We start from the raw sequence: 10550 nt of genomic DNA, 5'->3' as shown, positions 1-10550 counted from the left end.
AACCATCCCTGGGGCCAGACCTCTTGTCTGGGATCCTTCCTTGGGAGGTGGGCGCTGCTGGCCGCCTGCCATAAAGCCAGTGCTGGGACCTCCTGAGCTTAGAGTTACTGTATTTCAGTTTTCTAAAAGGAGCACGCTGCCAGAGGGATGGGGGAGGGGAGAAGGGGAGGAGAGGGGGAGGGGGAGGAAAGGTACAGTTGGGGGAGCTGGAGGAGTACATGCAGCAGAGGAACTCACTGGAGATGGTGTCACTCCCTGTCAGGGCAGTACGGCGCTGGCACAAGCCCAGGACACACCAAGAGCTGTCAGTCAGCGCCTTCCTGATGGGTCCCCTCCGCAGGGCTAGAAAACACGGCCTGGGTGAGCCAGACCCAGCTGCTCTGGCTTGCAGGGGAATGCACCGATCAGCTGTGGAGGCAGTGAGGAAGCAATCGGGGCTGTTGCTTATCGTTAGCTTGTCTGCTCTGCAAAAACCTAGGACATTTCCTGTTATTTTTTAAATCGCCCCTCACCCCCCTCCAGGCAGAGAAAGTGGCTCAGAACCCCACATTGTTTGTCGGCAACCTCACAATTCCAACACGACTGTGGAAACTCTGATCTTGTATTTTAACCTCTTGGGGAACATGTGGCAGGGAATCAAAACACACAGGCTTTGGCAAAGGAAATTCTTAACCACAGATACCAAACAGCAACCATGTGCTCTGGTTGCAAAGCTCCATCCCCGAGCCCTACAGGGATCCATATGACCCCCACAGGGTTTGGAAGCGTCTGGCTGCTAAACCTGTAATGGAGGCTTAACAGTTAATGGGAATCTCACCTCTGCAATTGACAACCCTGAGCTGAGGTTTGAGCTACTGCTGATGTGTTTAATCCCTGATTTGCTTGATTGTTGATGAGTTCAGATTTGCCTGGGTGTTCGGGAACCACCGACCCTGACTGAGCTGAGGTGCTGGGTTTGTAATCACAGGGTGTTTCGGGCTCTCGTGAGAATTAGTTCGTGTGATGCTACGAATCAACCTGTCGCTGTTGATTTGCTCTATGTTCCATACTCGGTAACCAATGTGGGTTCAATCTCACCGCTCCATGTACTCGCTGCTTGTGATCTGATCGTCATTCCAAACCTTGGAGAGGTGCATTTATCCTTCAATAAACTGCTGTAGAGTTTGATCTGACACTTTGTGCATCTGAGCTTTATTGTTCTTAGGAAAACAGGGATTAAGGGACTGCCATAAGCATACAACTAAGGATAGCATAAAATTCCTCTTTGCCCTGTAAGGGGTTAATTCCTCTTTTACCTGTAAAGGGTTAAGAAGCTCAGGTCACCTGGCTGACACCTGACCCAAAGGACCAATAAGGAGACAAGATACTTTCAAATCTTGGGGGTGGCGGGGAAGGCTTTGTCTGTGTGTTCTGTGTGCTTGCCTGAGACAGATGAAGAAGGCATGCAATCCAACTCCATTAGAATTAGCTTACTTTTATTTTGGCTTGTGATTGTCCTTGTCTAGAGGGAGGTTTTTGTCTAGAGAGAGGTTTGTCCCTGGATTTGTAACTTTAAGGTTTTGCCGAGAGGGGAGATCCTTTATGTTCTTGAGTCTTTCGTTATTCTGTAAAGTACTCGCCATTCCGATTTTACAGAGGTGATTCTTTTACCTTTTCTTTAATTAAAATTCTTCTTTTAAGAACCTGATTGAAATTTTTCATTGTTTTCAGATCCAAGGGTTTGGATCTGCATTCACCTGTACCAATTAGTGAGAATATATTCTCAAGCCTGCCCAGGAAAAGGAGTATAGGGGCTTGGGGGTTTATTTGGGGGAGGTAGGGCTCCAAGTGGTCCTCCCTAAATGTTTGTTTGAATCACTTGGTGGTGGCAGCAATACTTATTCCAAGGTATAAGAGAGAAATTGTGCCTTGAGGAGTTTTAACCTAAGCTGGTAGAAATAAACTCAGGGGGTATTTATGTGGGTCCCCACATCTGTACCCTAAAGTTCAGAGTGGGGAGAGAACCCTGACAGGGGTATAAACTGGATCCGTGCTTGGACTCCAGCCCTGCAGGTTGGGTATTTGGATTTGATATTTATATCTCGGGAAGGGGGTCAGATGATTGGTTGGGTATCAGGAAGAGCCAGAGGTGTCATAATGAATCATAATAAAAAATATCGGTGGGTCTATTAAACCTCCAGCTTCAGGGTTTAAGCTCATCTCTAACTCTTAGAGACAAAGGCAGGGCACAGGGGGAGATTATTCCACATCTGATGCTGTGGGGTTCTCACCCTTCCTCTGGATCATCTGGTCCCATCCATAGTCAGAGATGGGAGACTGCACTCGATGGACCTCGGATCTGATCCAGTCGGAAACTTCCTACGTTCTGATTCTGAATGTGGATATCCCTGTATTTTATTCTTTTATTTGATTCAAAATGACACAAGAAGCCGCCTCTCCCTGCCTCGGAGCTACCAAATGGAACATCATATATACACAGTCACATAATTAGGGCATTCACTGCACCTTAGTGGAGGGAAGAGCTGTGAAATCTGGGAACCAAGCACACGTGGAGAATGAAGAGATGGAGTTACTGTTGTTACTCTTAGGAGGACCCCAAATTCTACAGTGATGGGCACTGATGTAAGAACCTAGATACATCGATGGGCGTGTATGGGGATGGAGCAAGAGAAGCCAGCATTTACTTTCCTTCCCTAATCTCGGTATTTGTTGCCTTTGGGTTTGCAATCACCGCGCTTGTGGAAACAGAGTTCTGGTTTAATAAAGGTACTGTAGTGGGGCGGACTGCCCCGCTCCCTGTGAGAATGCGCTGCAGTAGGCCAGGGCGCAGACAGGGCTTATTGTGAGCCAATCAGAGAGGGGCTTATTGTGAGCCAATTAGGGCCCAGTTTGGAGACAGCCAATCAGGGTCAGGGTCAGACATATAAAAAGGCTGCCCAGAGCAGGAGCAGTCAGTCTGTCCCAGGCCTTCGACAGGGGAAGGTCAGTCTCCAAGGGAGAAGACTAGCACCACGGACAGCGCAGTGCGGGCCAGGCTCGGGGAGGCTAGGGAGCTTGAACCCGTAGCCTGCCAGGCTGCAGGCCCTGAAGGGAAGGGCCTAGCGGGTGCAAGGGGCCGTAGGGGAAGCGGCCCAGGGAAACAGACAGCGGAAGGGGAGAGAAGGACAGTGAGGCTGACGCCAGAGGGTCCCTGGACCGGGACCCAGAGTAGTGGTCGGGCCTGGGTTCCCCTCCCCCCCTTCGCTCCTTGCAGTGCACCCAGCCATTGGCCGTAGGGAGCGGCCATATTTTTACGCCAGATCCCTGACAGGAGGGATTGGACTCAAAGGGCGGTTGGACCTAGTGACTGAGGTGTGGGACTGCTGATCACCGACCCCCGGAAGGGGGCGCAGATGGACTAAGGGGCACTGCTGGAGGGCAGTGGCCTCGAAGAGGATGCCTCCGAGCACACAACAACAACGCGGGTCCAGAGACAACGACAAAGGACAGAACGACGGACGGGACACCGCCAGGAGGAGGCGCTCCACTGGAAAGAGCTAATTCCCAGAGTCACCAGCAGGAGGCGCCAGGTGGTGAGTCCCAACCCGTTACAGGTACATTTAACACCCGCCTCTTCCTGCAGCTCTTTGGGCCTCCCTCTCGCTTGAGATATGGGGATCTCCCCGGTTTCCCCAATAGCGCTCTGCAGTGGAAAGAGCCCTTAGCGTAACCACTGGACACGGCGGGGGTTGTGTCCCCCAGAACAAACGAGCTGCCAGACACCTCGCCGGCTTCATCATCCAGGGAGATTTCAGATGCAGCTCCCCTTAGAGTCCTCTGCTGGGATATCGTGTCCACATGTTCAAAAGGGGTGTTGAAAAATTGGAAAGAGTTCCAAAAAAGAGCTACAGGGATGGTTCAGGGTCCGGAAAACCTTCCTGACATGGAAAGCACGATCGGTTTAGATTATCCAAGAGAAGGCTAAGAGGTGACTTGATTCTGATCTGTAAGAAGTTATGTGGGGAGAATACTGGTGATATTAGAGGAATCTCTGGTGGGTCAGACAAAGACAGAACCAGATCCAGAGTTTGGAAGCTGAAGCTAGACAAATTCAAACTAAAAATAAATCCCCACCTCTCCCATCTAGATTTGCCCCAGGGACATGGTGTGTCAGGGACTTGAGTGTAACATGGGGCCTGGGCTGGGGAGGGAAGGAGCCGGAACTGCCACAATCCAGGATTTTGTAGCTGTGTGGGGAGGAGAGAAGCAGCACCAGGAAGGAAATGGGGGGCTGCCCTGTGCATGGACAGGCTGCAGACTTGGAATGCTGGGGGTGCTGTGGAAAGGTGGGTGCAGTCCTGCCATGGTGTGGGGTGTCTCTCTGTGGTTACAGGCCTCCCATGGGCTGTGGGCAGTTTCTTTATAATTATAGCCTTCACATAGTGCGGATCCTCTATGTTGGAAGGTGGGTGGGAAGCTGAGAGCCTGGAGATACCCTTTCTGGAGATACCAGCCTCCTATCTTCCCTTTGCATTGAGAATATCAAAAACGTGCACCACTAAACTCTGGTTCTAATGACTTGTTTCCCATTCGTGTGTCCAGCACTCAGTGCGATGATTGTCACCAGCCGTTGGTCTTTTCCTGTAACTGCTCTAATTTCCTGAGCAGGGCGGCAGAGGTTAATTAATGGAGACACACTAGCTCATGGGGAGAAGTGGCTGAGGTCTGGAGGCTCTGCACAGGGTGCTGGATCAAACGGCTCCAGAGCAATGGGAGTTGCATCTGCTCATGCTAGGCCTGACTTTGGACCTGTGTGAAGATGCATTTTCTTTTGCTTGTTCTCAGTGCACCAGCTGTTAATTTCACCGACTGCCCCCTTGTTCTTGTATCAGGGGCTGGTGAGCAGAAGAGACTGATCAGACTTGGCTGGGCACAGAACGAGGCAGTGCTAGTGGTGAGTGGAATCAATGGAGCGGAACAGAGGGTCGCAGGGCTCCTGTAATGTCCCGGCTGTGCATGCGTGTAAGGGAGATCATAGTGCCTTCCTGTGACTGCAGCCCACACACCGGATAAGAGGCCTAATGCAGCTGCTTGTTAAGGGCATTTCCCCTTAGCACAAGTGCTACGGGCCTGTGCTTTGGAGCTGAAAGAACTGAGTGTCTTCTGCTGGCTCCCCACAAGCTTCTAATGTATTTGTAGGATGTTTTCTTGTTACCCTTTATGTCTCTAGCTAGTTTGATCTTGTTTTGTGCCTTGGCCTTTCTAATTGTGTCCCTACAGACGTGTGTTATTTGTTTATATTCATCCTTTGTAATTTGACTGAGTTTCCACTTTTTGTAGGACTCTTTTCAGTTTTAGATCATTGAAGATCCCCTGGTTAAGCCAGGCTGGTCTCTTGCCAGACTTCCTGTCTTTCCTATGCAGTGGGATAGTTTGCTCTTGTGCCCTTAATAACGTCTCTTTGAAAAACTGCCAATAGTCTTCAATTGCTTTTCCCCTTAGACTTGCTTCCCATGGGATCTGACCTACCATCTCCCTGAGTTTGCTACAGTCGCCTCCTTGAAATCCATTGTCTTTAATGTGTATTCTCCTTCCTACCGTTCCTTAGAATCATGAACTCCACCATTTCATGATCACTTTCACCCAAGCCACCTTCCACGTTCAAATTCTCAACCTGTTCCTCCCTCTTTGTCAAAATCAAATCTAGAACAGCCCCCACCCCCAGTAGCTTTCTCCATCTTCTGAAATAAAAAAATGTCTCCAATACATTCCAAGAACTTGTTGGAATATCTGTGCCCGGCTGTGTTATTTTCCTAACAGATGTCTGGGTGGTTGAAGTCTCCCATCACCACCAAGTCCTGTGCTTTGGATGATTTTGTGAGTTGTTTAAAAAAAGCCTCCTCCACCTCTTCTTCCTGGTTAGATGGTCTGTGGTAGACCCCTGCCATGACATCACCGTTGTTTTTTACCCTTTTTTTCCTGACCCAGAGACTTGCAACGAGTCTGTCTCCTATTTCCATCTCCATCTCAGTCCAAGTGTGCACATTCTTAATATATAAGGCAACACCTCCTCCCTTTTTTCCCTGCCTGTCCTTCCTGAGTAAGCTGTACTCTTCTATATCAATACTCCAGTCATGAAATAAGTTTTCAAGTACATAAAAGGTTGTTAGAAGGAGGAGGGAGGAAAAATGTTCTTGTTAGCCTCTGAGGACAGGACAACAAGCATTGGCCCCATGGTCTGCTCCTGGGAGGATTCTATGCCAAAATATTAAAAATATGCACAGCTCATTAATTTTGTGCACACACAGTAGTGCAGAATTCCCCCAGGAGTAACAGTCCATGCACCAGGGAAGTTAACCTGTATTAATAGTGTTTAAGGCTTGTGCACCGAGGAGATGAGGATGCAATTTTCAGCACACGTGCTGGTGGGGGCTGCAAATCTGTAAGTTGCTACATGCCCCAACTGGGGTGACAGAAACGACGACGGAGCCGACTGTTTATCCCTATCCGAACCATCCCAATGTGAGGCTGTGGGACCTGCCCGGCATTGGCGCCCCAGATTTTCAGCCAAACACGTACCTGCAGCAAGTGAACTTCAAACGCTATGACTTCTTCGTGATCATCACTTCGGAGCGCTTCAAATGCAACCACGCGGCCCTGGCCCGGGAGATCGAGAAGATGGGGAAGAGGTTCTATTTTGTGCGCTCCAAGGTGGATGAAGACTTGCGCAACGAAGAAAGGGATCACCCTAGAACGTTCAGTCAGGAGAGCGTCCTGGAGCGACTCAGGATGGACTGCAGGAAACACCTGCAAAAGGCAGGGATGAGCAACCCAGAGATTTTCCTTCTCTCCAGCTGTGAATTCACCAAGTATGATGCTCCTGCCCAGGTCAAGGCTTTGCAGGATGATCTCTAAGGTCTGCAGAGACTTGCTTTTCTGCTCAGTCTGCCAAACCTGTCTGCAGAAATCATAGAGGAGAAGAAAACTGCCCTGAAGAAGCTGATATGGCTAATCTCTCTCACGTCAACTTTGGTCAATGTCATTCCTATCCCGCGGCTCTCTGTTGCTTGTGATATTAGCATCCTGCTAGCATCCATGATTGGCTTCTACAAGTACTTCGGCCTAGATGACAGATCCTTGGCTAATCTGGCCAGGCAGGCTGGGAAACCGATAGCAGAGCTGAAGGCTGTTATCATATCTCCCAGGGCAGAAGATATAACCAGAGATGTTGTAATCAAACTGCTGCTAAAGGAGGAGAAGGGTTTGCCTAGATTAACTGCAAATCTACCAGTGCTTGGTCCCATGTTAACAGTGGGAATCTCTTTTTTAACCACCTACCTCATGCTGTCCAGCTTTCTCAGTGAAGTGGCTGAAGATGCCGAAAGGGTTCGGAAGACCGCTTTGAAGGAAGACAAGAAAAAGAGTAAATGAGCAGCAGACGTGTTCATGAATCAGAGACCCGACCCCAGCTGGAGATTGGGCCACCACACCCCTAAATGCAAAAAATCAAGCCGAAAGGAAGCAGCCTTTTCATTCTTTAATTTCCCGCAGTGAGTCGGGTTTCTAGGCTTTCTGTTGGACTCGTTAGGGAAGCCAAACCGTTTGTCTAAAACAGGAAAACCAACAAAATGCACCAAGATCCTCAACTGATGTAAATCAATGTAGCAACCAACCTTGCCATCAGCTGCTGTCTCTTTAGTACGCCGCCTGCACAACTGTCCAGCAGTGCCTACAGCAGACTTTGTGCACCTTAAACAATGCCTTTGATTTGAAGAAGTGAAGACGATGGCTAATTAGTGCACTAGCAGCCGAGTTACAAATGAATGAGGGATCTGCAACAAGCATTTCCCAGTAATGTCACCGCAGTCATTCAAAATCACCATTCAGGCCTCTCAAAATCATATGATTTTTAAAAAAATGTTTGGCTTTTTTTCATTTGCCTCCTGTTTTGAGGGTTTGCTGGTCACCTTGTTCTGCTGTTCTGCGCAGCCACTAGAAACTAGGGCCAGAAACTTCTTCTCTTTTAAAATAATATCTGAGATTCTCCTGTGATCACACAACTCCAGGAAGCTTTAAAGGGAAATATCAATAATTGCAAGAATCACAAGAGTTTGCAACACTCACATATCGACTGTAGCAATGCTGTGTTTTCCATCAGGTGATCCGAGGAGCAATTTAATCATATTATGGCCCCAACAGCCTGTGTGAGCCCTTGGATAATCCAGCATGTTGCTACAAGTTGGTTAAAGAAGCTAAATTCTATATCGGTGGTTTTCAACCTTTTTTTCTGGTGACCCAGTTGAAGAACATTGTTGATGCTCGTGACCCAACGGAGCTGGGGCTGAGGGGCTGAGATGTGGGAGGAGCTCAGGGTTTGGGCAGAGGGTTGTGGTGCACGGGTGAGGGCTGCAGGGTGGGCCTGGGAATGTGGGGTTCAGGGTGTGGGAGGCAGATCTGGGCTGAGGCAGGAGGTTGGGATGTGGAAGGGGGTCAGTGCTCTGGGCTGGGGGTGCAGGCTCTGGGGTGGGGCCGGAGATTAGACTTTTAACTGCCGATGGGACATTTAACAGGCTGGTACCGACCAGAACCATCGCGACCCAGTGCCTTACATTCCACGACCCAGTACTGGGTCACAACCCGCGGTTTGAAAACCACTGTTCTATACAATCTATCGCCAGTGCAACTGCATTTATGCTGTATCTATAATTAGTGTGCTTGTTTCTTTATGATTACTGCTCATGCAGATATAGTCGTATCATGTAATAAATTCACTTATAACCTGAATTAAGCCTCTATGTAGATCATGACGACAATGGTCAGAGAGAAAAAGCCAGTGGTAGAGGGTCCTGTGGGTTAACCCTGCTAATTCCCAGTGACAGGAAGTCCCGTAGGTTAACACTGCTACTCCCCAGTACTGTAACGAAACACTTAGGCATCACTTTAAACACAAGACTTCAGTGACTTTTCTGCTCAAGGGTTTAAAGTTCTGCAGGCCTTTAAATGCTTTGCTGAACCAGGGCGCCAAAGAAGGGGGCAGAAAGTCATGGAGGGGGTGCGTCCTGTGACGAGCTTTTGGATCAGTGAGGAAATGGCGAGAGCAGCCTCGTGACTTCCAAAGAAGCCAAAGCTTTGTCTGGACTAGGGGGAAAGGGCTGCCTTGCTTTAAAATGGGGGAATCTCATGGGTGATCTCAGCCAGCTGAACCGTGTCAGAGCTACAACTGGCCTGGCCTGCGTTAGGGTGTTAACACCAGTGAGCTCACACACGTTAACAACATCACACCTTTCCTTCTAGTGCAGACAGAGCCCTAAAGTGTGTGTGTCCCTGCTGTGTGGGATGAGCCCTGCTCTGTGTGTGTGTGTGTGTGTGTCCCTGCTGCCCTCTGCTGGGTATGATGTGTGTGTCTCTGCTGGGTATGATGATGATGATGTGTGTGTGTGTCTGTGTCTGTGTGTGTCCCTGCTGCCCTCTGCTGGGTATGATGTGTGTGTGTGTGTGTGTGTGTGTGTGTGTGTGTGTGTCTCTGCTGGGTATGATGATGATGAGGTGTGTGTGTGTGTGTGTGTGTCCCTGCTGCCCTCTGCTGGGTATGATGTGTGTGTGTGTGTGTCTCTCTCTGCTGGGTATGATGATGATGTGTGTGTGTGTCTGTGTCTGTGTGTGTCCCTGCTGCCTTCTGCTGGGTATGAGGTGTGTGTGTGTCTCTCTCTCTGCTGGGTATGATGATGGTGTGTGTGTGTGTGTCTGTGTGTCCCTGCTGCCCTCTGCTGGGTATGATGTGTGTGTGTGTGTGTGTGTCTGTGTGTGTCTCTGCTGGGTATGATAATGATGTGTGTCTGTGTGTGTCCCTGCTGCCCTCTGCTGGGTATGATGTGTGTGTGTGTGTGTGTGTGTGTGTGTGTGTGTGTGTGTTTGTGTTCAAGCTGCAAACTTTCTAATCTCACAAAACCGAAAACCCTAGACCTGCCTCTTCCACGAGGCCCCGCCCCTGCCCCGCCCATTCCCCCGAGGCCTCATCCCCCACTCAGTACATTCCCCTCCCCTCGGTGGCTCGCTCTCCCTCACCCTCACTCACATTCACTGGGCTGGGGCAGGGGTTGGGGTGCAGGGAGGGTGAGGGCTCTGGGATGGGGCTGGGGAGGAGGGGTTTGGGGTGTGGGAGGGGGCTATGGGTTGAGGCAGGGGTTGGGGTGCAGGAGGGGGGACAGGCGCAGGGCTGGGGGTGCGGGCTCTGGGGTGGAGCCTGGGATGAGGGGTTCAGGGTGTGGGAGGGGGCTCTGGGATGGGATAGGGATTTGGGGTGCAGGGCGGGGTGAGGGCTCCGTCTCGGGGTGCAGGCTCTGCCAGGGCAGGTAGGGGCGAGCCTGCCTTAGCCCCTCAACACCGCGGACGCTGAGCAGAGCTGCCAGGGTCCCTTTTCCACCGTGTGTGTGTGTGTGTGTGTGTGCTGCCTGCAGGAGGAGCTGAGCCCTGCCACTGTGTGTGTGTGTGTGTGTGTGTGTGTGTGTGTGTGTGTGTGTGTGTGTGTGTGTGTGTGTGTGTGTGTGTGTGTGTGTGTGTGTGATAACTAC

At 50.2% G+C, this 10550-nt stretch overlaps 1 pseudogene; it reads left to right on the top strand.

Annotated features, from left to right (window-relative positions):
* The first annotated feature begins 5902 nt into the window (after nucleotides 1–5902).
* LOC120390101 lies at nucleotides 5903–8321 on the top strand (annotated as a pseudogene).
* Nucleotides 8322–10550: the final 2229 nt, after the last annotated feature.

This window comes from Mauremys reevesii, linkage group 24 (assembly GCF_016161935.1).
Source record: "Mauremys reevesii isolate NIE-2019 linkage group 24, ASM1616193v1, whole genome shotgun sequence".
Classification (NCBI taxonomy): Eukaryota; Metazoa; Chordata; order Testudines; family Geoemydidae; genus Mauremys; species Mauremys reevesii.
The sequence above is the reverse complement of the archived record's forward strand: the minus strand, read 5'-3'. Positions and strand labels throughout refer to the sequence as shown.